At 41.0% G+C, this 26685-nt stretch overlaps 1 protein-coding gene across 4 annotated transcripts in view; it reads left to right on the top strand.

Moving 5' to 3' along the window:
- KIAA1217 overlaps window positions 1-26685 on the top strand; it is a 711513-nt gene that overhangs the window by 236615 nt on the left and 448213 nt on the right. For all 4 annotated transcript variants that reach the window (XM_070254925.1, XM_070254899.1, XM_070254896.1 and 1 more), the window contains exon 2: window positions 18523-18678. The gene's annotated coding sequence lies outside the window, so the exon portion shown is untranslated. The remainder of the gene's footprint in view (window positions 1-18522; window positions 18679-26685) is intronic.

Raw genomic sequence — 26685 nt, 5'->3', positions numbered from 1 at the left:
TGCAAAGTCACTTGACAGAGGAAATGAAGAATTGAGACATGCAATCCAGTCAACCACAGCCTTCCCTCTTGACCACAGTTATTCACCCCCAGGTGTAAAATATATTCACCTCCAGGCTAAGACTCCCAAAATTCTCATCTAATCCCAACATTAGGCTTCAAGTCCTGAATCTCATGATTGACATCAGATCCAGATGCAACTTCTCTTGCTATGGAGACTTATAACCTAAAAAGACACGTTACCTGCCCACCCCCATGCCTTTGCATACATCACTTCATACTTAATGTAGAATGGTGGGAGAGGGAGAGGCTGAAAGCCAAAAATATTTGGCAGACCAAAAATGAGAGGCACACAGCATTCAGTAATCCACTGTAATTCTGAAATCCCATTGGGAAAATGTTGCCAGGTCATAGATAAGGGAGTATTTCTTGATTGGGCCCAGTTCTGCCCCCTGGGAGCAGCCCCCAAACATTGTTCTCTGTTGATCTTGGCTCTAGCTCCCAGGAAGTCCTTCCTTTTTGATCGTCTTTTATGGCCACGCCCCACAGAAGAGGGTTGTGGTGAATATGTCCTTCCTGGTGGCTGAGCAGATTTCACAGAGTGATTCTTGCTTATGGACTGTTTGCTGCCCCTGGTCTTTTTAGAGCTAAACAGTCATAGGCTTTTTCAATTAAGACTGGCAGTAGTTCTGCCAATATAATCATCTCAAGAGCATTGCAAGTTTTCCATGTATTTGATTTCAGTCAATTCCATGGGCCTAAGCCACACCCACCATTCTTTTTGGATATAGATCTCTCTATAGACTTATGATAAATCCTTTGAGCTTAATAGGCTTCTGAGGGATCATACCCCTAGTCTATGTAGAAGCACTTTTTTTCCAGTTAAAACCTTCTATAGGAGCCATTTTAATCCTTTCAGATGTCTTTAAAAAGGTGTGACTACCAGGACCTTGATTACTGTTTGCCTTTAAGGACAGTGCCCTGGATCAAGTCATTTCCTGAGGTGGTGTCTTGATGGCTTCATCTTTAAGAAACAGTTGCATTTCCTAACCCTACAAGTCCCCAGATTTATGAGCTCTCTACTCTGTTTGGAAACTGAGTTTATCTTTCTTATAGTACCTAACTAAAGGAACCAGCTCATTTTATCAACATTTTGCCTCAAAACGCTGACCCAACACCACGTTATTATGAATATTTTCTGCGTTCCGAGTTACCACAGAGGACAGTCTTACCAAATGGTTTGTCAGTTACATAACATAGGTCACAATTTTTCCATCTTCTATAATAATTTCTGTATTTTCTGTCAGTTGATCTCACAGCCAATCTTCTAGAGATTTCTTTCACTAGCACTCTAGTTCTAGGTACCAATGTCTGTATTAGTCAAAGTTTGCCACATAATAACCAAAATCAAAATCTTAAGGGGTAAACCAATAAGTATGTATTTTTCTTTCTCGTGGTTCTTCAGGCTTCCTTGGCATGGCTCCAGGCTTTATGTTGGGTTCAAGTTGTCCCTACACATCTTCTTATTCTCTTTGGACCAATGGCTACCTGAAGCATGGTCTCATGGCAGATCACAAGAGGGGTACTCAGAAATCACTATCACTTCTGCCTCCATTCTCTTGTCCAAAGCACGTCACACAGCTAAACCCCAAATCAATGCGTATTCTACTGCTCTGCAAGACACATGACAGAGAAAGGCATAGAATTGAGACAAATAAGCTAGTTATCATGCATTTCATAATATACCTTTGTTTTAACTTAATTTTTAAAGTATACTGGAGACTTCAAATAAAATTAATATTCCAGGATTATTTCATGGCTTTGAATACTCCTGACATTCTACCAAGCGCCCCTTAGGGGGATATGCTGTCCAATTTGGAAAGCAGAGCTTCATAAAACTGTGCCTCAAGCATTGAGAGGGATGATGATCTTGCAGGTCCTTTCCAATAAGGATTTCCTGATTTTATGACAAAGGATAGGGGGACACTGAACCCTTCACCCAATTCACGCTTTTGCCTTAGGCCGATCTGAATCAACTTTTGTCACTTTTGCAATATGGTCTCACCTGCTCCCTATCTTCCAGCAACAAAATTATGAGAAGGATGGAGAATGAATGCAGGAGGAAGCCTTCCTTTGAAAACACGGGCAGATTGTTGCCTATAGGCATTGCAAAAGGAAGAATGCAAGAATATAATGTCCTTTTACTGATTAATTCATTCAACAAATATCTTTTATGCATCTATTGTGTGTCAGATAATGATGCTAGTGGCTAAGGTCTGAATGTCCCTGAGGAATTTTCAGGTGGACTTCCCGGGCCAAACTGTTTCCATGTTAATGCTAAAAAGTATTTTCCATTTTTCACTCTTGTTCTTAATATCTTAATAGAAGATAAACTATCGCCTATTATGCCAGACATTAAAAAGATTTCCAAAAACATAAAACAATGCCACTCTTCTCACTACTTTTGTTTTACTCATTTCTCATAAGAAAAATACAGTCATTTCTCATAAGAAATATCATATTTATGTTAATATGTAATGATTTTATTATTGTTATTTTTAAATGAATTAATAAATTAACACTGTTAACTCTTCACAATTTTCATTTCCATTATGGGAAATATTGATAGGTATAACCCGCATAAATGAAAGCTCTCAGTGGTGTCCTCAAAAAATTTTAAGAGTGTAAGATATCCTGAGACTGGGAAGTTTGCAAACTACTGTGAGAGTGAATGGAGGCAGCATGGTCCTTCTCATTCAGAGCTTGTACTGAATTATCTATAGACTGCCGAGCAACGCTCCTCCCTTCCATACGCTGCTCACTATGACAAGGGCTGGAAGCCTGAGAACTCATTTCCTAGAATCCCTTGCCAGGAGGGTTTCAGATTAGATTCTGCCAGTGAGATGCATTCTCACGAGAGTTTGAAAATAGAAGCCAACTTGTTACTCCATGGGCAGGCGTCTGGGCTTCAGCAGATATGAGGTTTTTCGGCAGCTCTGGGTATTGCTGTAATCGCTGTTTCAGGGACTCGTGCAGCTATGATTATCACCCATGACTTTTTGTGGTTCCAGAAAGTTCCTGACTCTCTGAAAGCCAGCGGCAAACTTTAATTGTTCTCCTTCCGCCTTTTCAACATTTTTGTAGTCATCCAATTCGCTAATTTACATCCCTTTCTGCTTGGAATACTTGGAGAGATTTTGTGTTCCAGAACCAGCTTACCTTGTTGTTGGAGAGTCAAACAAAGACCAAATGAACAAATAAATTACAAAACACACCCGGGCTGTGATGAGTACCACAAGAGAAATAAAATGAGTGTTGTAATGTAGACTCGACTTTAGGTTAAAATATAGAGGCTCTCCTTTAGGTTAAAAAATCTGTACATCAGAACTGTATAATCTACTCATTCATGTTGATGATTATGTATCTGTTTTTTGTTTTCTAAAAAAAGCATGTGTTTTTTTTTTAAGTTTCAAGGCATGAAGAAATAAAATCCTAAAATTATATTAGAAAAGTGACATTGACTTTAAGAAATTAGTAGCAGTGCTCCTCGCCTCCATGATTTGTGAATGTGTCATAAAGTTTTACAGACTCTCACCATATGGAAATATTTTACACAGAAATGCTTGGGAACATAATTTAGAATCTTGTTACATAACAGCTTGATATAAAACATTGATTTGCTGGTGTGATTAATGAAAAGCAAAATTTCCATTAATTTTTATTTAATTGCTGAGAAGTTTTCTACTTCATTAACTCTTCTGGAAATATCACCATAATCTGAGTCCTAGGAAACACAACTTCTAGTGATTGGAGCAGAGGCCTTAGTTTGCAGCAACAAAATTTATCATACCTCAGTTATGCAGAAACAAGCAATGTTCACCATTAGTAATTATTTAGTTTAAATATTTTACCAAAGTTGTAAGGAAGACATAAATGTTGAAATTGCATTCATCAGATGAAATGGGTGTGAAGTGTGTGCGTGTGTGTACAGTAGAATTAGATTTCCCTGAAACTTCAAGCTGTCTTCTTAGGTCTGTAAGACAAAAAAGGATGTGTTGTGGATACACACAAGTTTGTCATTAGAAAAAGCCTTAGAAGTCAAATGCTAAATCAGTTCCTTTTCCAGATTTCAAACACTGCTAGGGCTAGTGACTTGTCCAAGGGCACATCTAGAATGCAGCTACTGTCTGGGCTCTAGAGCAGTTAGTGAAGCCCAAGACCCAGTGGCTATGGAGAATTTTCCAGAGCTCAGCTTTCTGGAATTTGTATTATGAAAACAATAGACTTTTTTTTTTTTTTGAGGAAGATTAGCCCTGAGCTAACATCTGCCACAAATCCTACCCCCCGCCTCCGGCTTTTTTTTTGCTGAGGAAGAATGGCCCTGAGCTAACATCCATGTCCATCTTCCTCTATTTTATATGTGGGATGCCTGCCACAACGTGGCTTGACAAGTGGTGTGTACAGAACAGTTCCAACACCCGGGATCAAGCTGGTGAACCCCAGGCTGCTGAAGCAGAACGTGCAAACTTAATCACTGCACCACCAGGCTGGCCCTGAAAATAATACACCTTTAAATCTCAATATAAAATTTACTCTAATGTCATAAGTAGTTTTAAATAACTCCATATTCTTCCCTAGAGATGATTGCAAGTCTCTCCCTTCACAATCTGACCCTTCCAGAGACAATTTCCCCAACTTGAGACTTTTAGAGGAAGCAGTCTTTAAAGAAAGGGAAGAGGAATTAACTTGAAAGAGTATTTCTCACACTTTTTATTAGGGATTCTTATTGAGGAAAGACATAATAGGAGGCAATTTGGTGTCAGATCTACCTTCAGATAGCGGTAAGTTACTTAAGAAACTCACGTCTTCTTTGTCCTGTAGCCCTTGAGAAGAGGGCACTAAGGTTCAGGGAAATCTAATTCCACTGTTCACGTGAATAAGTGCTAGTTACTCAGCTTATTGAGCCTCAGTTTCCTAATCAAGAAAGGTGTGATCATACTGAGCTGCTAGGACTGTAGCAGGAGCTAAACCGAAATGAATGTTAGATGCCTTGGGCAGTAGAGCACACAGTAGACACCTAAAAAGAGTAGCTCCCTCACACAGTCACCTTGGACTACAGTGGGCACAAGCTGTGAAAGTAAGTTGATCCTATGTCACTCTTCTCATCATGTCACATATAATGAAGTTTAGAAATACTAAGAAGTTGAGCATGTTGCACATTTATTTACTGGGATGAATTTACTGGTTATAAGCCATACAAAGAGGACAGAAAAACTATTTGATTAAACCTCGTCTCCTAACCTCAAAAGTGAATCATGGCACTTATTTTCCAACCAAGCAGATGCTATAAAAAGCACTACATAAGTCAAGGGATTGGATTTGTATCTTTTTATTTGTGAATTTTATTTAAATCTTTCCCTTTTATTCTTCTTTTCAGTAAAGCCTTTAAAAAATCACTTTTAGATCTTTCCAATAAGTATCAATATAATATCCTTCACCATTATTAATAACCTTTTTAAAACATAGTGGCCCTTCTGTATGTATTCAATCAAAGGAATCCACATTCTTTTCCTAATTTGGTTTCTAAGGGTATCCCTTCCCTCCTCTAATGATGAGTCATATCTGTGGGTGCTGAAAAAAAGACGGAAGTTATCTCAAATATATCTCAGAAAAGCATGCATTTTATTTTTTTCTGAGATTTTTTCCCAAAGGAGGCACATCTGTTTAAAGTACCACTAGCTTAATAAAAACTAAATTACTACAGGAAGAATGACAGAGTCATGATCAAATGAAAACTAAGGAACTGTCTTAGTTATTTTTAAATTGCTGCTGTATACCATTTTGACAAGAGGCCCTGATCAACAGACAAAATGGCTGCCTTCTTTACCTGGTAACAATGGGTGTTAATGGACAATTAACTGATGAATGGGGTGAAAGCCGGAGAGGAAAGAAGGGGTGGTAGAGACAGAAAGTGGGTTATAAGGGTTGAGGATGCTGGAGGTGGAAAGAATCTTGGAGAACAATCTAATATTCCAAACCCCTCGTTTTATAAATGAGGAAATTACAGGCAAATGAGATAAAGTGACAATCAAACTGAGAACCTGCCCCTGGAAAATCAAGAGTTACAGATGACTTGTCTGCATAGGAGAAGCCCAGGGAGAAATGGAAGCCCTTCTCTGTGCTCAAATTAGGTTTAGAACTGGAATTGTCAAGTTGTGCTCTCTCTGTTGATTGGGTCATCAAACTAATCGGCTCTTTTCCTAATCTCTGCTGAAAGCTGTGCTTTGCAAACCCAGCCTGTGTGTGCACAGGAAAGTAAAGGTCAGACCTTGCACCCCAGCAGCTACCTTGACAGCTTTTAGCACCGGTTTTGTGCTGAGAAAATACCTTCCTGCAATACTGTCACATCAGCTTCTCTGTTATTTTTCCTGTAGTCCATTGTCTATTTACCAAGCACCCAAGATATGCACAGCCCCGGGTTGAGTGCTTCATGGGAATATTAAAGTACAAGGCGAGTTCCTTTAGGAGCCTACAGTCTAATTAGGAAATAAATAGATGGATGGAGAAGTGAAGTGACAGATACGTGCCTGTGTGCGTGAGGAGTCAGGGCTATGGCTCAGCAAAGCGGTGACTTCTGTACAGTGTCCTGGATTTGATCTGGAGCAGGAAATGTGGACACGTTCTAGATGTAGGAAGGAGACTGGGAACAGCATTCTAGGAAAGGAACAGCATGTGTGTACACTTTAAGTTGGTAATAAACACCATGTATATCAGGATCGAAAAGGAAAATAATCTGTTGAGGGAGCAGGGATTCATGGTGAAGAATAGTTAGATAAGTATGTTTTACAAGGACTTGAGTACCAGGCTGAAGCACTTTATATTTATCTCATTAAACACAACAATCCTGGGCTGGCCCAGTGGCACAGTGGTTAAGTGCACATGTTCTGCTTCAGGAGCCCCGGATTCACTGGTTCGGATCCCGTGTGTGGACATGGCACTGCTTGGCAAGCCATGCTGTGGTAGGTGTCCCACATATAAAGTAGAGGAAGATGGGGACAGATGTTAGTTCCGGCCAGTCTTCCTCAGCAAAAAGTGGAGGATTGGCAGCAGATGTTAGCTCAGGGCTAATCTTCCTCAAAAAAAAAACACACACACACACACACACAAAATCCTACTCATTACAAGCCTATGAGTAAATAACCTATTTGTGGTGGAAAGTAGAGAAGATAAATTGCCTTGTGATCCATTAAAATAATGACATGGAGCCAATTTTCCAGATTTCCAAAAAGCCCATGATTTTATGAGCTACTCCTCTAGTAAAATTACCTTTCTGACTCCGCAACAGTAAAAAAGAACACTCTCCAAACCACAATACTGAAACAACTGGGGTGTTTTGGGTTTTCTCCACATGTGGATTTATAAGTCTTTATTACTATTTCATTGTGGAAATTGTTTTGGCAAATATGTGTTTGGAAGTATGGTCTGGGGCTGACCCCGTGGCCAAGTGGTTAAGTTCTTGTGCTCCACTGCAGCGGCCCAGGGTTTCGCTGGTTCGGATCCTGGGTGCGGACATGACACCGCTCATCAGGCCACATTGAGGTGGCGTCCCACATGCCACAACCAGAAGGACCTGCAACTAAGATATACAACTATGTACCGGGGGGTATTTGGGGAGATAAAGCAGGAAAAAGAAAAGATTGGCAACAGTTGTTAGCTCAGGTGCTAATCTTTAAGAAAAAAAAAAGATTGGCTACAGTTGTCAGCTCAGGGGCCAATCTTTAGAAAAAAAAAAAAAGATGTTCAAAAAGCAAAGGCTTATGAGGGGAAGAAACCAAAAATGTAATGGATCTGACAGAGCAACAGAGAAATAGAATGATGAGGTCTGAATTTCCATTAAATATATTAGTGTTTTGTATGACTGAGCCAGAAGGAGATGCAGTACCCTGCCTGCCCCCTAGAAACCTCTTAAAGGTCGAAATGAGACCCGTGAGAAGCAGAGAAGAGATGGAGGCTGCTGAAGGGAGAGTGACTAAAGGAAATAGCTTTGAATATTCTCACGGCCTGATTTGAGGTTGAGGACACAGCAGGACAAGGGATGGTCCACGTAAGATATGTTTATTTGGCAGATAACAAAGGTCAAGGGAACCAAGCTCCATCATTTTTTCTAGGATGCCCTCATGCTGGGATAAGAAGAGCATGTTCCAGCCAATGATGTTGAAGGAGCTTTTGATGTCAGGATATGAGCTGTTGTGGGGTCCCATGGTTCTCTATCACTGTCAAGCTAGGCATCCCTGTTGGCTCCTACAAATGGTCCAGAAGAGTTTGTTTGGGGTTGTGGTAGGGTCACACAGATTGTCCTGCTCTACTGAGCGTGCAACTCCAGAGGGGACACATATGGAGTGCGGGTGGGGGGAGGTGGGGGGAGGAAGAAAGGGCAAACCCACTTAACCAGCCAAATCAACGGAATCTACACTGCAGGACAATGGAATCAGTGATGTCACCACCAGCTTCACTTCACCCCTCTTTGTGTGTATGTGATTTAGGAACCACTTGCGGTCACTTCTCATGGACTCTGATGGCTTTATTTTCATCCCTACCTGCGTAAGTTGGCTAAATAGCGAGGCTTAGGGCTCCCTTTATGGCCTCTTGTCCTTTCTTGTCCTGGGCTAGTTGTCCAGCCCCTAGTACTGGCTAGAAGCAGCCAGCACCTTCAGGAACTCCTTGTGAAACTCTGGTGACCAGGTAGCTGTCCAGCCATCTCAAATGTCTCCGAGTTCAAGAGTTTGGCTGTGTGTAGGCAGCCTTTTCTAGAGAGATGCTGGATGGGGCAGGTCTTCTGAGTCTACCCGGGTCTCAGCCCAGGCTCCTAGGCATTTAGGGGAACAAAGAAATGGTGCCAAGGTTAAAAGTCCTCCTGCTTCCCCCAATCTGGTGGACGGGGGCACGTGCCAAGTTTACCAACGGCTCCAGCTCCTGAGTGGATTTGGGGATCCATGGAGGGAAAGGAAGAGATGTAAGTGACATAACCAGTTCCCTTTGGATTAACCTGGTAATGACTGTGTTGTATTCTTAACCCAGCCTGGCCTAGAAAAACTCTCACACTGAATAGCCTTTCATGGTTTCTAAACCACAAATTTGTGACTGCTGAAGCTAAACATGACCTCAATGGTCTTTTAGCTGCCTTATCATACCTGGGATGGGAGCATGGATATGTAGGAGTCTCAGGGATCCCGATAAGGGATCAAGGGTGGCAGATAATAGGAAACTTCCTTTGTGCTGGTTTTAGGACTGACACCGTCTCACACATGGGCCATCAGGGTTGCTGTGTTCTCTGCTGGAATCTTAACATCCTCCCATAAGCAGTTTGCCTTTCTCCCTGCCACCCAGGGCAAGCTTTGGAGAAATGGGGCAGAGATAATATGTGAAAGTTGAGCAGGGGTCTCAGACTAAGTCTATAAGTCTAAACTCAGGAGCCTTTCTTGAAGGAGTTGCTATGGAAGCCAGAGATGAAGTCTGGGTTTTACTCCAAGATTGATGAGGTTTCTGAGCATAGTTAGCATGACACCACGAGGGGGCACTGTGAAGCTGTGGCCATTACTCATTTCGCTCTTGCCCAAAGTGAAATTTAAACCCGGCAACATATTCTGTCTCTGTACGGGAGCTTCATGCAAGTCTTTAGGTAGCATTTAAACTTTAAAGCTGTAGGAACGTTTAGTAAATCTGACAGCATCATTACGAGCAGGCTGGATTTCCCTCCTTAAAACCAATACTGAATTCAATTTTACTGGGAGTTTGTCACTGTTCATTTTCTCCTCTGAAATGGCCACTTTTCAGTGGTTTCACCATCTGAAGTAAGAATGTGTTATTGAAAATTATGTTATGCCCTTGCTCTAAGCTGTAAAATAGGAAACTTGCTTTCCTCTGTCTTGTAAAGCCTTGCCTTCAACCCGCGTGATTAAAATGTAAAAGCATACAAGGGCAGCGTGGTACCAGAAATGGATTCACGCCCAGATTAAGTTTTTTTCAGCTCTGGCAGTATGAAAAGCATTGCCCTGGGAATGACGTAGCTCCTGCCCTCAGCGGGCTTACGATCTCCCAGGGAATCTGACACAATAACAGAAGAGCCAGTTCCTGGCACACTGTTAGTTTTAAGGGAAAACCTGGTCAATTTGGAAAATGGAAAGAAGAAACACAATAGAATCATTTCTGAAACCATCACAGTTTAGGGAACTTGACATGTCCATAATCTCAGATTTGGGGGCAATACCCCCCAGGTGAGTTTTCTACTTTATCAAATCCATTACAGTTGATATGGCATGTGTGTGTTTGTGTATGTGAGTCTCTCTCTCTCTGTCTCTGTGGAACAAAATTAGGGTAAATGACATCTCCATTACTGAGAGAGCATTTTCCCCTTTTCCTAAAGTTTTCGTTAGTTTCTAAGTAATGTTTTCCTCAGGGCAATTTTGCAAATATGTGATACATGGGAATAGGCACAGGTTGAAATGGTAATCCAGGGACCCTCTCATAAAAATGTTGCAAAGTTTGGAAGAACATTGAGTTTTTAGATTGAAACAGCAATAAAATAATGTTGCCGTGTTATGAACCAGGTGCTGCCTTCTTGCCTAATGTGTCTTAATTCTAATTAGTTAAACAGCAAAATCGAGCCCTTCTTTTTTGGCAAGGTTAAGCGTATGGTTGAGAGCGCTCAGCACAGGATGGGGATTTATAAACTCTGAATCCTGGTCCCAGGTCTATTATTGACTTTGGGAAAGTCATTTAACCTCTTGTTTCTTTTTTCTCTGGAGTAACAGGGAGGTAATAAAATGGTCCATCTCACTGGGATGCTGTGATTAATGTCACAAATGATGGAAATATATTTTGCAAATTCAAGTTGGTATTGCAATGCTGATGCGAAGCCCTAGCAAAGGGGGCATGTGTCCTGTTTCAGAGAGAGAGAGCCCCTGGCCCTCCCTCTTTTGCTCACCTCCATCCTCAGAATATGTCCAGAAGCTCCTAGAATGTCCCCCAGCCCTCCTTGCCTTTATGTGAAGTAGAGACATGATCATTTCAAAGACATTTAGAAAGTGTCTTATTTTTATGTTGAGGAAGCAAGGTCTGCTAAAATCAAGTTATTACAGTGCTTGCTCCCCTTCTTGCCTTAGGGTGATGGGGAAGGTATAGGGATTGGGGAAAATAGGGATAAAATAATTTTATTATGTAGGAAAGAGACAATTTCCTTACAAGAGATGGAGGGCATTGGACCAGTACCTCTTGCAATGGCTTTCTCCTCACTAGAGAGCATAAAAGCAGGAACCAGGCTATTTTCTTTTTTACTGTGTCCCCAAGAGCTGGCAGAGTCCCTGGCACAAAGTAGCCACACAATAAATGTTTGTGGAAGGAATGGTGGAGAAAAAAATCAGCTGGTTCCCTTGAAACTACTAATAGCCACACCAAAGTGCTTAGTAGCTGCATTTTCGTGAAGACTTAAATAATAATCATGAAATAATAGGAAATAACCACTAAGCAATTTTATCTCAACTATGCATAAAATAAAAATTTAGCACATTCAAAAATGAATTTTAACTTTCATCTTTGTTATTTTTTGTTTTTTGTTCTTTGTGGTTTCTTAGCGGTCAAATTTTTCTAGAAGTCTGAGCGTCTAGAATACAAAAGAATGAAGAAAGATGCTAGTTGAAACTCAAGATACATTGTGGCCTTTCCAACTAAAGTTAAAGTAGTTCACATGGGAAAATGTAATTTCCGTCAGATGGATTTTATTCTTGTTTACTCCTAAGCATCCAAAATATTTTTACATGTAAAGACAGGAAGAATAGATGCAAATGCCTTCAGAGCCTACTGTTATCTCTTAGAAGCCCCGTGTTACCTGAGAATTGAAAAACAGCATAGCTTAGTCGTCTAACCTTTTTCAAATTTAGAAGTAATTCTCAAGTCTCACCTACAGATGATTCGTGCTGGGATTTCAGCAATTTATTCTTTCATGCACTCTCAGGAAGAAGCCGCCACATTTCAAGACTTTCTACTTACTTCCAGAAAGTTCTATCATGAAAAGAAAAGTGAATTTGGTAATACTTCAGGAGAAGAGTTACATTCTCTCAGATTACCACGTGTCCCCCAAAAGCTATTCTTGGAGGGCAAAATAGATTATCGCTTGAAAGAAAATGTGGGTTTAAAGCCATTTTCAAAAGAAATGCTTTATGTTTTTAAATGAATTGGATCCATATTCAATAAAGAGCTTTGCTGATCGTTTTTTCTAATTACTTTGGCTAACTCATATTTGATGGAAAAAAAATATTTTGAAAACTGCAGTGAAGTGCGAGTTGCTCTCCCATGTAATTAGTTTGTTCTGGGAGCTCATTTTTATTATAAAAATAATTTGTGGTTGGTAGTTATAAGGGAGAGCTCAAGCTGGAAAGCTTCAAGATAATATTTACTATAGGAAGACTTCTCTACCATGACAATTCATTTTACTCCTTGGAAGTCAAACATATACTTTATATCTAATTCCAGATATACAGACTTAACAGGCTCAGGCCCTGGACTGTCAGACAGGGTTTCCGTGGCATTCCATTCACGGAGGGAATTAAAGGCTTCGGGCATCAGTGGCCATCTGTTTTCTTCCAGAGAACCTATTGCCGGGGCCCTGTTTCTCTCTCCTGCCTCTCTTCCTTCCAGCACTAATCTGATTGCATGGAAGATACAGGGGCTGGTGGAGGATGGAGGGAGGGGAAAGCCATGCTCATAGCTGGAGTAACATTTGGGGACATTGACTGGTTTTGCTCCTGGTTCCCTGAAGCTATGAGAAAGGGTGGGGTGGGGATGCTTTCATTTTCTTTTAAAACCAGTCCCTCTGCCAGTGCTCTGGATCCCATCCATACCAGCCCCCTAGGAACTTTCAACTATTTTCAGTTTTATCCTCCATTTGGATCTTTCTCCTTTGCCGTCAAACATGACTAAGTTCATTTGTATTTTAAAAAAAAAGGCTTAACCTTACCAAAGTCTTCAAACAAATGTTCTTTCCCTGGTGCTTTTCTTTCTTTGTGATCCACTTTCTGGCTTTTATGTACTTTGCAGTCTGGCCATATCCTGAAATACCTTTATGTCTAAAATGTTAATTCAAGAAAATCATACCTCAATACAGAAAAGAACCCCAAGAGATGATCTGATCTCAATCCACAACTTCAGGCGTCAGTGGCCATGTATTTTTTTCCCCACAGAACCTACTTCCAGGACCCTGTTTCTCTTACCAACGTCTGTCTTCCTCCCAGTGCCGGTATGATTGCATGAGAGACAGATGGAGAGAAAGCTGTGCTCTGCCCATACCTGCAGTGCTTCCCCACTTTGTAGACAAGGCCCTGGGGCCAACAGCCAGAGGAGGCCATGTCTCTGGATAAATCTTAGGGTGCTTTCCCATGCTCTTCAGTTTTTCGACTATGTTTGATACAGTTGAAAGGCCTGTTGAGTTTCCATGACACTGCTTTCTGAATTGAATTCTGAACAACAAGGGAGTATTGGTTGGGGAACTGGAGCTTTATAAAAGGTCGCAATGATGCTGTGGACCAGCAAAGAACTGTCATAAGCAGAGGGCCTTCATGTTACAATGAAAAGCCTTGTATTCTGTGAGCAAAAGACCAGCACATTTCTAATGGAGAAAGGTTACTGACTTAAAAACAATTCCGAGCTGAGTGCGAGTTCAAGATTCAATGTTTGACTAAGGGTCGTTATTTAGATTCTAGAAACATGTCCAAGAGAAAAAGGCATTGACTGAGTTACAGTATAACAGACAGTATATTTCATATGTATTCAAATATCCAAAATTGAATCTCTCTCATTGGGATAGTTATGTTCTTATTTCTGAGACTAGCTCTATCACTAAAATAACCATATATAATTTTTTCCTATTTTTTCTACTTTTCTTGTAGCCGCTAATATTGAACAATTGATAGGAAACATTGCATTTCATCTTAAAATGAGAATACAGAGGAAGTGGATTGCATTGTTGGATGTGTCTTTGGTGGTGTTTGCTATGTTTAGTTTATTGGTTGATTTGTACAGGAAGATTCAAAAGAACAAGATGAAGGCTGTGTATTTGCTCTGGGAGAGTTCCTAATTGTGAGAAACAGAAGCAGAGCTGAGCCAGGAGACTGAGATTGACAGACTCTGAGTAGCTGTGGCCAGGCTTGGACCATGGGCATAACTGGGTAGGGTCTGATCATAAAGGATGGGGAGCAATGTGACCAGTGCAAGGTCACTGCCCTCCTTTGCCACCACCACTCCATCTAAACATCCTGTTGAGTTTGAGTCGTTCCCTTGGGGTTTAAAGAGGAGCCCAGGTCACCTGCCTGGACCCTGGCTACCAGGACTGCTGAAAAGTGATGGGGGAAGGGGAGAGAAAAACCTGAGAAGGATCTGACTCTTTCAGCTTCCCTAGATTGGAGGATGAAGGGACAGGTTCTCTCAACGAGTCTATATATCAGACAGAATTTCCTAACAATGGAAGGAGACCTTGGATTTTGGACAACTCCCCTTACCTCTCTCCCCAGTCCCCCATATTCATTGCAGAGGGAAAATGTATTAGAAGACTCTGCCTAATAAAAATTCCATATGCCCTCTGCAGATTTATTAAGATTACTACAGAGTTCAGAACACCATTCTAAGCATGGCTAATATATTGTAATAATTTCTTGCATTGAAGACTTTTTTAGTCCAACTCAGTAAAAGTATACCTTTCCATCATTGGCCTCAAGCATTGAGGAATACAACGTGCATGTTGTAGGGGGCGATGTCATTTCTTCAGCTTCACAGGTCACCCTTGCTTCACATTAAACCAGCAATAACCAGCAAAGGGTTTAAATGCTTTTTAATAGGAACCAAATTAACCAGACCCCTTGACCCTTATACTCTTCAAATCATATTTCTTTAATTCTGAATGTCACCAACTGTTTCACATTTAGGAAAAATCTCATCTTGCATTCTTGTGTTCCATCTAGTTATGCAACCAGTTTGGATTTCTCAGATGAGAAGATTTGACTGGTAGCCAGAGGACCAGAGGGAGAAATTCTGTTGCAAAAAGGGGTGGGTTTCACAATTGATTTTCTCATAAAGATTTTGCTGGCACAGAATAACCCTCTGGTGATCAACATGCCATTCTGAATCACAGGATGTTTTCCATAATTCTGCTACTAATAGTAATTTGCTGCAGTTAATAAGATTTCATTCATTCAGACTCAGTAGTTTTCATATTTCTCTTATCTCAAAGTCTTTCAATTTTGAAATAATTTGACGTTCAGTTGGTTTGAAGTTAATATTTACTAAGTAAACTCTCTCTTCCAAAATCTTACAAACTGGGTAGCAATATTCAAAATATTTCAGGGGCCTTTTTATTTTATCAAAGACAAGATTTTCAGGTAACATCCAGTATTTTGAAGGTACTCATTTGTTTTTTAACAATCCAGTGATTGCAAATATTCTTATTCATTCATTATAACAAAATCAGTAAGAATTTCCACTTGGCCAATTTTAGTAGAGTAACCGCAGTTACTCTGTTTGTGTGAAATAAGTAAAACTGTAACTATTTGAAAATATATTATAATACTCTTTTTAATTACCTGCCCCAATTAGTCTGAATTCACCAGATTTGACCCCATGGAACTTGTTTTTTGTATGCTTTTATGCTTTTTTAAAATTTTGATGAGGAAGATTGGCCCTGAGCTAACATCTGTTGCCAATCTTCCTCCATTTTTTTTTTCTCCCAAAGCCCCGGTACATAGTTGTATATCCTTGTTGTAAGTCCTTCGAGTTCTTCTATGTGGGATACAGCCTCAGTGTGCCTTGATGAGCGGTGCATAGGTCTTCGCCCAGGATCTGAACCGGTGAACCCCAGGCCACTGAAGCAGAGCACGTGAACTCAACTATTTGGCCAAGGGGCTGGCCCCAGACCCTATAGAACTTTTCTACAAAGATCTCCAAGCAATGGCTTATTATCATTATTACTTCTCAGCAATACCCAGTGACCAGCAAACAATTCAGGATGTATTTTCCTGTCCTGTTGCAACATCTGCTCTGTTCACACACGATTTGTCTGTTTGCTCATCTATGACTTTCTCATATTGCCCTTCTTTTCTCGCACATGCGGTGGTATGAGTAGGAAGGGGAAGGGAGAGAGAAATGGCAGCCACTGGGACAAAGGTTTCTGGGAAGAGGAGCAGAAAAGACTAATACCAATATTTGGAAAAGGGATAGAATTGGGCAAATCCTGTGAGGAGGTAGGGCCGTGAACCTCAGAACTAGGGTGGACGGGGAAACTGGTGTGGTGTCGCTGGAGACCGGAAGGGAATGGTTGGATGACGGGACTCAAGGAAAAGGGGGAGATGTTGGGAACAACTTGGGACTTTTTGTCCCAAACAGTAAACTGATTCACACAGAATTGTAAACTCTCACAAATACAGAAACCAGGTAGCCACTGAGAGAATGTGCTCTAGAATTAGGCTGACATGAGTTTGAGATCAGGCTCTGACACTTACGAGGTGATTGTGGATGACTCATTTAACCTCTGTGCACAGCCTCAGCATGCTCATCTGTAGAATGAGGCTAAGAATGCCTCACTCATAGGCTTATCATGATGATTATGTGACCTAGTGGGGGGGACCTTATGGTTGTCACTCAATATAAGCTAATTATTGTCTTTATTAATAAAGCAATCAAATAGCTATGCGGAAAATATTTTATTTAGTAAAATAATCATTCGTTGGCCTGGTTAGCGATTTGTGTAAGTGGAAGGATCCCAGACTTTGAAGTTAGGTTGACCTGGGTTCAACTTGGGCCCACTCCTCGCTGGGAATGGAATTTTTAATCTGGAGGCTCTCTTTCCTTGTGAGCGATGGGGGATCGAGTCTGCTTTTCTCAGAGAGTTGTCGGTGGCATTTAAAGTGACACTCATGGGCTCAGTAGTGTGCTTTATTAAGGTGCCAGTGAGTTGGCATAGCGATTTTCAATTTTCAGCATTTCATAATTTTTGTCATAAGGTGGCTGGAGGAACTTAACATGGTGAGTGGAGGAAATGCTGTCACAAGTATTAAACAAAGGAAGAACTCAGAGTGGGTAAGAATGTGCATAAAGTTTCATGATGAGGTAGTAGGGGAGTCAGCACGAGAACCTGGAATGTAGATTAGCCGAGTGGAGGACTCTTTTCCATTATAATAGCATTGATAACTAATTGATCTCAGCGCAAGAAATAATCTAAATTGTATGGACATAGCCAATATTTTAAAAGTTTCATAACATGGCTATTCCAGGGTCAAAACTCAATAATATCTTTGTGATATATTTTAATTGGGGCATAGTTCAAATTTTAATAACATGCCTATTTTAGGGTCAACACTCAATGTGTTTGTGACACACTTTAATTGGGTTCAAAGACTTTTTTTCATAGTTTCATCCATGATTTTTTTTCCACTTAGAAATGTATTTCTCTGGATCTTAAGAAGCATTGATATAAACAGATTTCCATCTGGGGCAACATTGTTCTAAAGGGTTGTACTATTCTGTGTGTGCTCCGTTCACTAGCATCAGCTGAACTCCCCACAGCTTCTGGCAGCATGCAATCTGCTGACGGTAGGGGCAGATTGCAATGTCAAGCTCAGTTTTCTGGGGCTCCTCGGTGATCTAGAACCTTCCTCTGCAGAAGAGGTGCCTCTCAGCCTCATCCATAATTTCAAAATCACTATGTTGGGAAACTCATGTTCATCAGTGGCCCAGCCTCCCCTACCCATCCTCAAGCCCATTGTTTCCCATGTGGTCCAGCATATGGAATCCAGGCATTTCTGTGTAGCAGGCTCTTCAAATGATACAGCAATTGCAGCTGCCCGGTCACTCCCTGACAAAGGAGCAGAGAGGCTAATGGGGATGGTTCAGCCTTTCATTTAGCGTTTCGATTCTCTATTGGCTTCTCCTGATTTCCTTCCACCCCCAATTCCATCAGCTTGCTCTTATGATCATGGTTGATCTAGTTTAATGTGTTTACCTTCCTCTGTAATGTCCAACTGATGTTTTGCGGAAAACTGGAAGTTAAAAATCTCTAAATTTAGGTATCCTATATAGAAGCACAGGTGTGATCACCATGCATTCTGTGCTGCATATTAGGTATGCATTTTACTCCTACTCCTTCCTGTGTTTTTTGGTTTTTTTGAGGAAGATTACCCCTGAGCTAACTGCCGCCAATCCTCCTCTTTTCCTGAGGAAGTCTGGCCCTGAGCTAACATCTGTGCCCATCTTCCTCTACTTTATATGTGGGACACCTGCCATAGTATGGCTTGACAAGCAGTGCATAGGTCTGCACCTGGGATCCAAACTAGCGAACCCTGGGCCGCCGAAACAGAAAGTGCAAACTTAACCACTGCGCCACTGGGCTGGCCCCCTTCCTTGTTTTTTAATCAGCATGAATTCCTAATTACTCCGTTTGCAGTTACTTGGTGGAAACAATGACATCATTATTTGTATTTTACAGATGGAGAGACTGAGATCCTAAATTCAGACTGATTGCGCTGTGAGCTCCCTTGTCCTGGAGACAGAGCTGGAGCCCCAACCCAGAGTCCCTGGGTGTCGCCTCAAAAGACTGTGCTGCTTCTCCATGGAGCACTCCTCTTCCTCACCTTCTTTTTAGGTAAGCCCTATCTTTTTATTAAATCATAAAATGATCATTTGTCATCTTGACAGTGAATGAATTATGAGCTAAAGTCCTATCTGTGAAAGTTGGCTTCTGTTGATTGCCTCCCCGAATCCTGTGGAACCAAGTGCCTGAGTCGAGCCATGCGATTTTCCCCCAATGTGTATTTGTTCTGAGATGCAGCTGTTTTGTTTTTTTAGCCATTCTTCCTTGAGTTCGCAGGCAGCACCATTGACATATGTGTTACTTCTCAGGCCATGTTTTATTTTCACGTCTATGCTTGTCTTTATGTTCAGACTCTGGCTTGAAGCCATCATGATGACCAAAGAATGAGAGAATGCTCAAAAAACATGAACTTTTGGCAAATGATATGTGGACCTGTGTAGGTGTCTGATGACTTTCTGTCTACGGAGTGAATAGAGTGAATCAAAATTAAGAGTCCAAGTCAGGATCCCACAAAAGTGGCAAAATAAATTTGGCAATTTCGTCGAGATCCTTTGGCTTTGCCCAGATCAGCCTTTGTAGGTGGCCTCAAGCATCTGGAATGGTGGGATGACCAGACTGCCTCTCAGCTATAGCTGTATTCATTTGGCCCAAGTTCTGATCATAAATCCACCAGTTTGATATCTTATACTAATAAAAGGAATCTCCATTTTGAGTTTTCTCCCGTTACAGAGGTCCTCGTGCAGCCCTCGCCATTTCAACATCACATTGTCAAATTTTGGTATTTGATCCAGAGGAAGATAGGAAAGAGAATAGATAGATCCTATTCCAGGACAGTCTTGATTCAACTTGGATTTTGCTTTGGTGAGCAGCGTGAATCAATGCTCAGCCACACTGCAGAGCACCAAAGAGATCACCATCTGAGAATCACTGACAAGAAGTCATTGAACTCAGCTTTAACAACTTCAGAATCAGGAATTCCTGGCTTCCATGTTTGCACCAGCTCTGACACAGGAAGTTCGCTGAGTCAGGCAACAGTCATACTTGCAAAACAGCTTCTGAATTCAAGGAACCAAAGAGGGCATTTCTCCTCTTTCTGTAAGGTGACAGTGTTGGAACACCTTCAGATGAAAGAGGGCGTGTGGATGCTGGATTTTGTACAGCTAGAGAGCTGGTTAGTAGGTCCTGTTTATTCTCAGCCAGAAGCTGAACCAGCCTCAGAAAGTGAGTTCAGGAGTCCTCTTAGCTGCCGGTGATTTACTCTGATTTCCCTTTACAGGCATATGGAGTCGATTTTCTACTGTCTCTATAAATACTGTTGTGTCTGTCTCTCTGCCAAACCAGCTACCTTTCTCACCCCAGGGAGAAGCCAGAGATCAGACATTCCTACACTACAACCCCATTAGACCCCAGAAGGGGAGGGAGCAGTTTTGGCAGTCAAAATGATGTGTGTATTTGAATCTTGAAAGAGCCAGGCTAAACTTAGAGTCAGTGGGCCCCCATAAATAACCTGTGTCCCTCTCTCTTTGTGTGGTTTGGACTGGAATGCCTTTCTCTTTAAAGTCGTCCAAGCAGCCAGAGATCAAACAGTCAACCCGTTTATGGATGCATAGTTCATTACAAAATCATAGTGCTCCGCGGGAGCACTCTGGCAACAGCACAGATAATTTTCTCCTGTTATTATTTTGTTACATGGGTTGGGGGTGGAGGGCACGAAAAGAACTTGCAACTACTTTAAATAACTTTTAAAAGAAAAGTAGAGATGAAAATTCGCTTGCAAAGGAGGGTTAAAACTTAACTGGCATCTTTTTAGGGTATGGAATGTGGTAGGAGGGAAAAGGAAGTAAAGAAATTGACCCATTACCACGTGGAATGTGGTTCGAGAAGAATGATAGAAGGCAGAACAGTATCCTGTGTAATTGACTTACCCTTGGGTAAGCATTACGGAGAGCCTTTGATAAGCGGAGCAGAACATACACAGGGATTTTTTTTAAAGCTCAAACTAGATAATGTTTTTGAAAAACAGGCTTTGAACTAGTTTGCTGGAATGTAAAGTATAATATGTTTCAAATTATAGCATTGGTGATGTTAACAATCTCGGGATTGTGGATAATCACAATGGTACAAAATAATGACTACTATTTATTCAGTGTCAACTGTGCGCCACGCGCTGTGCAGTGCTCTTACCTTTTAATCCTCCCGACTACGCCCAGGGAGGTGCTGCTGTCCCTACTGACACCCAAGGAAACAGGACTCCACAAAGTTTAAGTGCTTTGCTCAAGGTCACACAGTCATTAAGTAGGGAGCCCAGGATTGGAACTGAGTTCTGGAATGAAGCAGAAACACTCCCACTTCGCCTGTAGTTAGGGTTTCTGGCTCCCAGCTCCTCCTCTGGCCTCTGTTGCAGGAGCTGTTGGAGCGCTTCTGTTTTCTGAGCTGGGGAGCTTTGCTCTCAAAGAGCTACCTCACTCTGTGACTGCAGCTGTTCAGACCAGGGTAGAGCCTCTCCGAGTTCAGCTTCCCTCCATTCTCATTTCCCTTACCCACACAGTCGCACTCTGGCTTCTAGAACCGCCACTGAGCACACACAGGCCTTCAGCCAGGAGCATTCCCTTAATATGCGATGAAGAAAGCACTTAAATGAAATAATTAGTCAGGTCTGTTGCCCTTTCCAGGGGCAATAAAAGCCTTGTTGGACTTCTTGTTTAATTTGTATACAGTTATAAAATACTTTTTTTCAAAGAAAACTCCAGACAATAAATGAGTCTGTCTGTGTGTGGGCCGTGCTGGTGTGTTGTCTATAGACATTCAGACTTGATCACTGACATTTCATACAACATATCTCATAGGCAAGGTCCTTGACCTGCTGTTTTTTGCATGGATGTCAGGGACTATATATCTAGTGGAAGAACTCTTGTCACATGCTGGATCAGTTGCAGTGATAACTGAAGAAACATTTTCTCAAATGTATTATTTTCAACAGGAATCTTGTTCTGATTTCCCATACTTTATGTGAACTCTGTGAATCTTAAAAAAATTTGAAAGTAAGGCAGATAGTATAGTGTAAAGAACGCAATGATTAGAGTCAATATAAAGTCTCAGTGGCCATGTCGTCCCTGAGAGCCCTTGTCCTTATCATTGATAAAGTGACATCACAGGGGTGCCACAGGACCACATAATTCAGATGATTGGAACACTACAACACGCTACAAATGTTACTTTCTTTCTGTTCTTTCCAGTGTCATTAACTTGTTCAATCCATGTCTTCATACTGCTTAAAAAATAGTTCAAAAGGGTCAGAAATAGAAGCAAATAATTGATCGATTCTTTTTTTACCTATTTAATGGGAAAGCAATTGAGAGCATCATCCAAAATCCAGTGGCTCTTCGCCCCTCCAAGTTTTCTTGAAAGATTTCACACGTGCAGTGTAAGGAATTGTGAGTCAGCCCCCTCTCATCCTGACTTGAAGAGTTGCAGAAATCATCTGCCAGGCAGCACATATGTTCTTCGTTCCATGAGAGGAAGAAAACACATTTGCTGAAAAGAAATGGAAACTTTAAAACCAGTTGAGTTGTAATAAAGACACTTTGCATTTTGCTAACTTCTTTTTCCCTCAGGTGCCTGACTGCTTTGCTGGCCCTGGACAGGTTCTTCTGCTCATGAGGCATCTATCACCCCAAACACGCCCTCCCTGGGGTGTGGGCTCTAGGTGGCCATGGATGGGAGGCACGGGAAGTGCAGAATGACCACAAGATGGGATTATGATGCAGAAATAATAAATCAACTGTGACCACTTCTTGAATGGAAGGCACTCAAATCCTGTAAATCCATTCTGTTATCAAGATCTTGTAACAATCCAATGTGATAACAAACTTTGGGAATCCTCAGTCTGCACTTGAGAAGACCTCGCCTCAGCAGGCTGTCACTCGGCCGAGGTCACACAGCTAGTGAGCCAGGCAGAAGCGAACGAAAGCCCTCTAAGTGTAGTATTGCACGTGTAGCATTACACACGGGACCTCCAGGCGTTGGAGTTATTTTCTTCTGGGCAATTGTCTTCAACAAAGCATACACATGAGCCCCCATCCCTAAGAGGCAGACAGCCGGCAGGTACTATTGCTTCGATGTTAATGTTGTAGAAACCAGATTCAAGCAAGTTGTGGGTTCCTCTTGAACCCAAAGAAATCAGTTACAGGGAAAATGAAACTCTCAACTGAGTGCTCTATTTAAACTCATTTCATGGTGTTTTCCCCCTTCTTCACCTCTCGCTGAAGCAGTTCTGTTTTTCAGTAATTGGGATCTGCTTGTTCGTGTGGATTGTCGGTTAGCATGTTTTTATTCATTAAATTGTGTAAGTAAAAATGGATGTGCTAGAAGCAGCAGAGCAGCCTCGGCCACAGAACAAAGCCTTTTCTAAACCAGCATTTCTCCCGTAACATCTGGGCGGATGTTTCATGTGGGTTTTCTTTCCCTATGTAGCCAATGCGTGATTCTATGTTCAGGAAGAATTGACAGTGACATTTCATTGACCAAAAAAGGAAAAAAGAAAGAAACATTTAACAAAATCTAAAGGCAACTTGAAAAACACTTTGAAAATTTGTTTCCATTCTGCGATCTAAAGCAGACCTAAGGTGTTTCTGCAGACAGGCGGTGCCAGGCGCAGTTCTGCCGTGAATCCTTGTGAAAAGGATCATGTTGACCTTCTGAGAATATTTCAGGCTTCTTCATCATAAAGGACTTTGAAACATGGTTTTAAACTCTCATTGGAATGGGTCACGAGGTAAATCCTAAAGAGAAAACCAAGCCAGGGAAACCCAGGATTTTGGTTCCATGTCAAACCTCACAACTGGAAACCCCAGCTTATACTTCTCGAAGTTCTCTGAAGCGGACTTCTTTGAGCCCATCCTCCCCACAGCCACTGACCCTGTGGCTTCCTTGATCCTGCTAAAAGTCAGCCAGGAAGCAAAAGTTCACTGAGTGCCGTTTTGCATGAAACTATCAGGCAGGATGGAATGACAGCAGTAAGAGAAGAATTCCTGAATCGTAGAAAACCAAAGTGTTTGATGGTAAGACAGTAATCTTTTCCTTCAGGATTAGTGGGGGAAATTCTCCTTTGTGCCTTTGAATGAGGGATTTCCCTGAAGACAATACAAAATTCTCTGTTTAGTTGCTGGAATCCTGCAGCCCTGGGATTAAAAAGAAAAAAGTCCGAACTTCGGAAGAATATAATGCACACTATGATGCACTGTAATTTAGAAGCATCCCGTAGACACAAGAGAATTTAAGGCTTTTAAACACGGTTTTAACAAAACTTTAAACTTCAGCTGGATTAAATTGTCCCTGATTTCCACATTCCTCGATCGGCAGAAAATGTACCTTTTAAAACAGGGAACTTTTTGGGGGGTTACTGTTAGCATCCTGAGCCGTAGCATTTTTATGATTGAAATAGAGTGAGTCCTCATTATTCCTAGATTCTATACTTGCAAATTTGTCTCCTCACTAAAATTTATTTGTAATCCCCAAATCAATATTTCTGGCGCTTTCACAGTCATTCCCAGACCAGAAGAGAGCGGCAAAAAATTTGAGTCGTGCAAAATGCGTGCATGTTCCCAGCTGAGGGGACAAGGCAGTGCCCTTCTGCCTCTATGTTTCAGCTCATACTGTATACAAGCATCCTTTTCATGGTCTATTTGATGCCACATTTTTCGCATTTTTTGTGCTGTGTGTTGATGCTTTCACTGTTTAAAATGGTCCCTGAGCAAAATGCAGAAGTTCTCTCCAGCGTTTCTAAGCACAAGAAGGCTGTGCCATGCCTTAGAGAGAAAATATGTGTTAGATAAGCCTCATTCAGGCTTGACTTATAGTGCTGTCAGCCATGAGTTCCAAGATAATGAACCAACAATATATTCTAAATAGCGTGTCCTTAAACAGAAACACAATGAGGCAAAGTTAGGTATTGACGATCAGTTGATGAAAATGCTGTGACCAGAGGCTCTCACGAATCAAACCCTGTATTTCCCCTAGGAGCAGCGGTCCAGCATCCGCTAATTCAGTGTTGGCACAGATATTATAGAACTTAACTACTGAAAAAACAAAAATTGGCTGTATTTGATTGAAAGCTCTGTGCCATCTGCTTACTTGAGTGGCTGTGTTGTGTGTAGATGGTCTTTACTTATCATCTCAACTGTGACTCAGAAATGTCCTGCTATGTTTGGGACTAGGTTTCGAAAGAGTCAGGAGTTATGTAGACCAGATGAGAATCCAGTGAATTTTATATATGAGGCCAAGAAAGGGAAGCTGGTAATGGAATGTAGGCAGAGAAGGGAAACTTGGCCATTGGCCATGGCAAGGGTTGCCATAAGGGTGGGAGATGGAGGCGGAGGAAGAAGCTGAAGAGAGAAACCTGATGGTAGAAGAAAAAATGGGTGAGATCATAGTGAAACTGAGAGTCAGTACCACGAGAATGCTCTTAACCATGGGATGTGGCACTGTCTTAAAGTATTCAACATCCTCCTCCCACTGAAGTATAGAACAGGAAAATTAATGTGTGTAAAATGTCATCTGTTTTATTTTCCTGAGAAGCAGTAGGTAAGATGCCAATACATTCTTCAGAGCGTAATGACACTGTTTTTACACAAATTGAGTTTTGTTTATTTGTTTTTCCTGTCTCGTGTAAGGTCATGACTCTTTGTTTCATGGCTACCCAGAAAAGACAATTTTGATTTGGGATAAATAGTATCTGTAGAAATGTTTCTCTTAAGCCAGCAGTACTTGCATGCACTTAAGTTAATGGATTTTAATAACCTACTTAATACGCTGTGGCAAGAGAGAGAGTTTTACTAGCTAACTTAGAGAAACTATGTGTTCTCATATTTTTGCAAAAGATAATTTGTTTTATAGGCAGAAAATAGAGTTTACAGTCTGAAATATACAAATCATTACTTTAAACAGTGTAAGAGAAAGTACACTACTTCAAAAATAATTGCTTGTTTACATGCATTTGCTTGTTGGAAACAAAAGACTGAAATGAGAGCTCCTCTAGCATTGGTCTGTTATGTGAAGAAACGAGAAAGTATACACAGGGACCCCAAGCAGTAGAGAGAATTTCCCATAATTCCATGTGGACATGACAAATTGTACCATTTTGCCACTTAATGGTATATTAGATCAATACAGCATCTAACTCCTGAGCTTCAGTTAGAAACCTCAAGTCTGATGGAAAAGTTTTTTTTGATATTTCAGGAAAGATTCTCAAAACTTTAGGAAAAATCAGTGCTGATGAAATATAGCCAAGTTGTATCTTCACATACGAAAAATGGACTATTTTTTCCTAGGCGATTGAAAAACATTTTGAGCACTAGGAGTTTTTTAAAGCAGTGTTAAAACCACATTGAATTGTTGCCAACAAGTAATAATCATACCCATCTTAAATATTTTTGAAAATTAAACAAAATAAGGCACATAAAATATGTAGAACAAATTAATGCAAATTGTTTGATAAATATCAGCTATTATAATAATATTGTTGTTATAATGAATGTTGACCCTAAAATGGTATATAATTGTCAATTTGTCCTAAGCAAAATGTCATTTTCTTTTGACCATCATACAAAGGACCTCGTCACTCTTGAAAATCCCTACAACCAACAAAGTAAAAGATAGGAAACAATGAGGGAAAAGGAAATTTTGAGGGCTACAAAGACACTTTTCTGAATCCTCCAAGACACCATCTATAAAGGACTGTGCAATGATTTTGCTGGTCTGCATTCACATCTGTTTCGTTAGTCAGGGTAATTAAAACTCACTGCGATAACAAGAAACGTCAAAATCTCAGTAGTTTAAAACAATAAAGATTCATGTATTGCTCGTGTCATAGTTACACAAGAGTCAGATGGCTCTTTGAGGGGTTCTCCTTAGATGATTTCTTCTATCCCGTATCTTCCTTGGTCTAAGTGAAAGAGAAAGAGTTTGTATGATTGTTTGGGAAATCTATGGCCAGGCCTAGAAATAGCAAGATAACTTTCTCTCTCTTTCTTTAATCAGAATTTAGTCCTAAGGCCACAG

This window comes from Equus caballus, chromosome 29 (genome assembly GCF_041296265.1).
Source record: "Equus caballus isolate H_3958 breed thoroughbred chromosome 29, TB-T2T, whole genome shotgun sequence".
NCBI classification, from domain to species: domain Eukaryota; kingdom Metazoa; phylum Chordata; class Mammalia; order Perissodactyla; family Equidae; genus Equus; species Equus caballus.
Note: the sequence above shows the minus strand (reverse complement) of the source record. Positions and strands in the feature narration are given on the sequence as shown.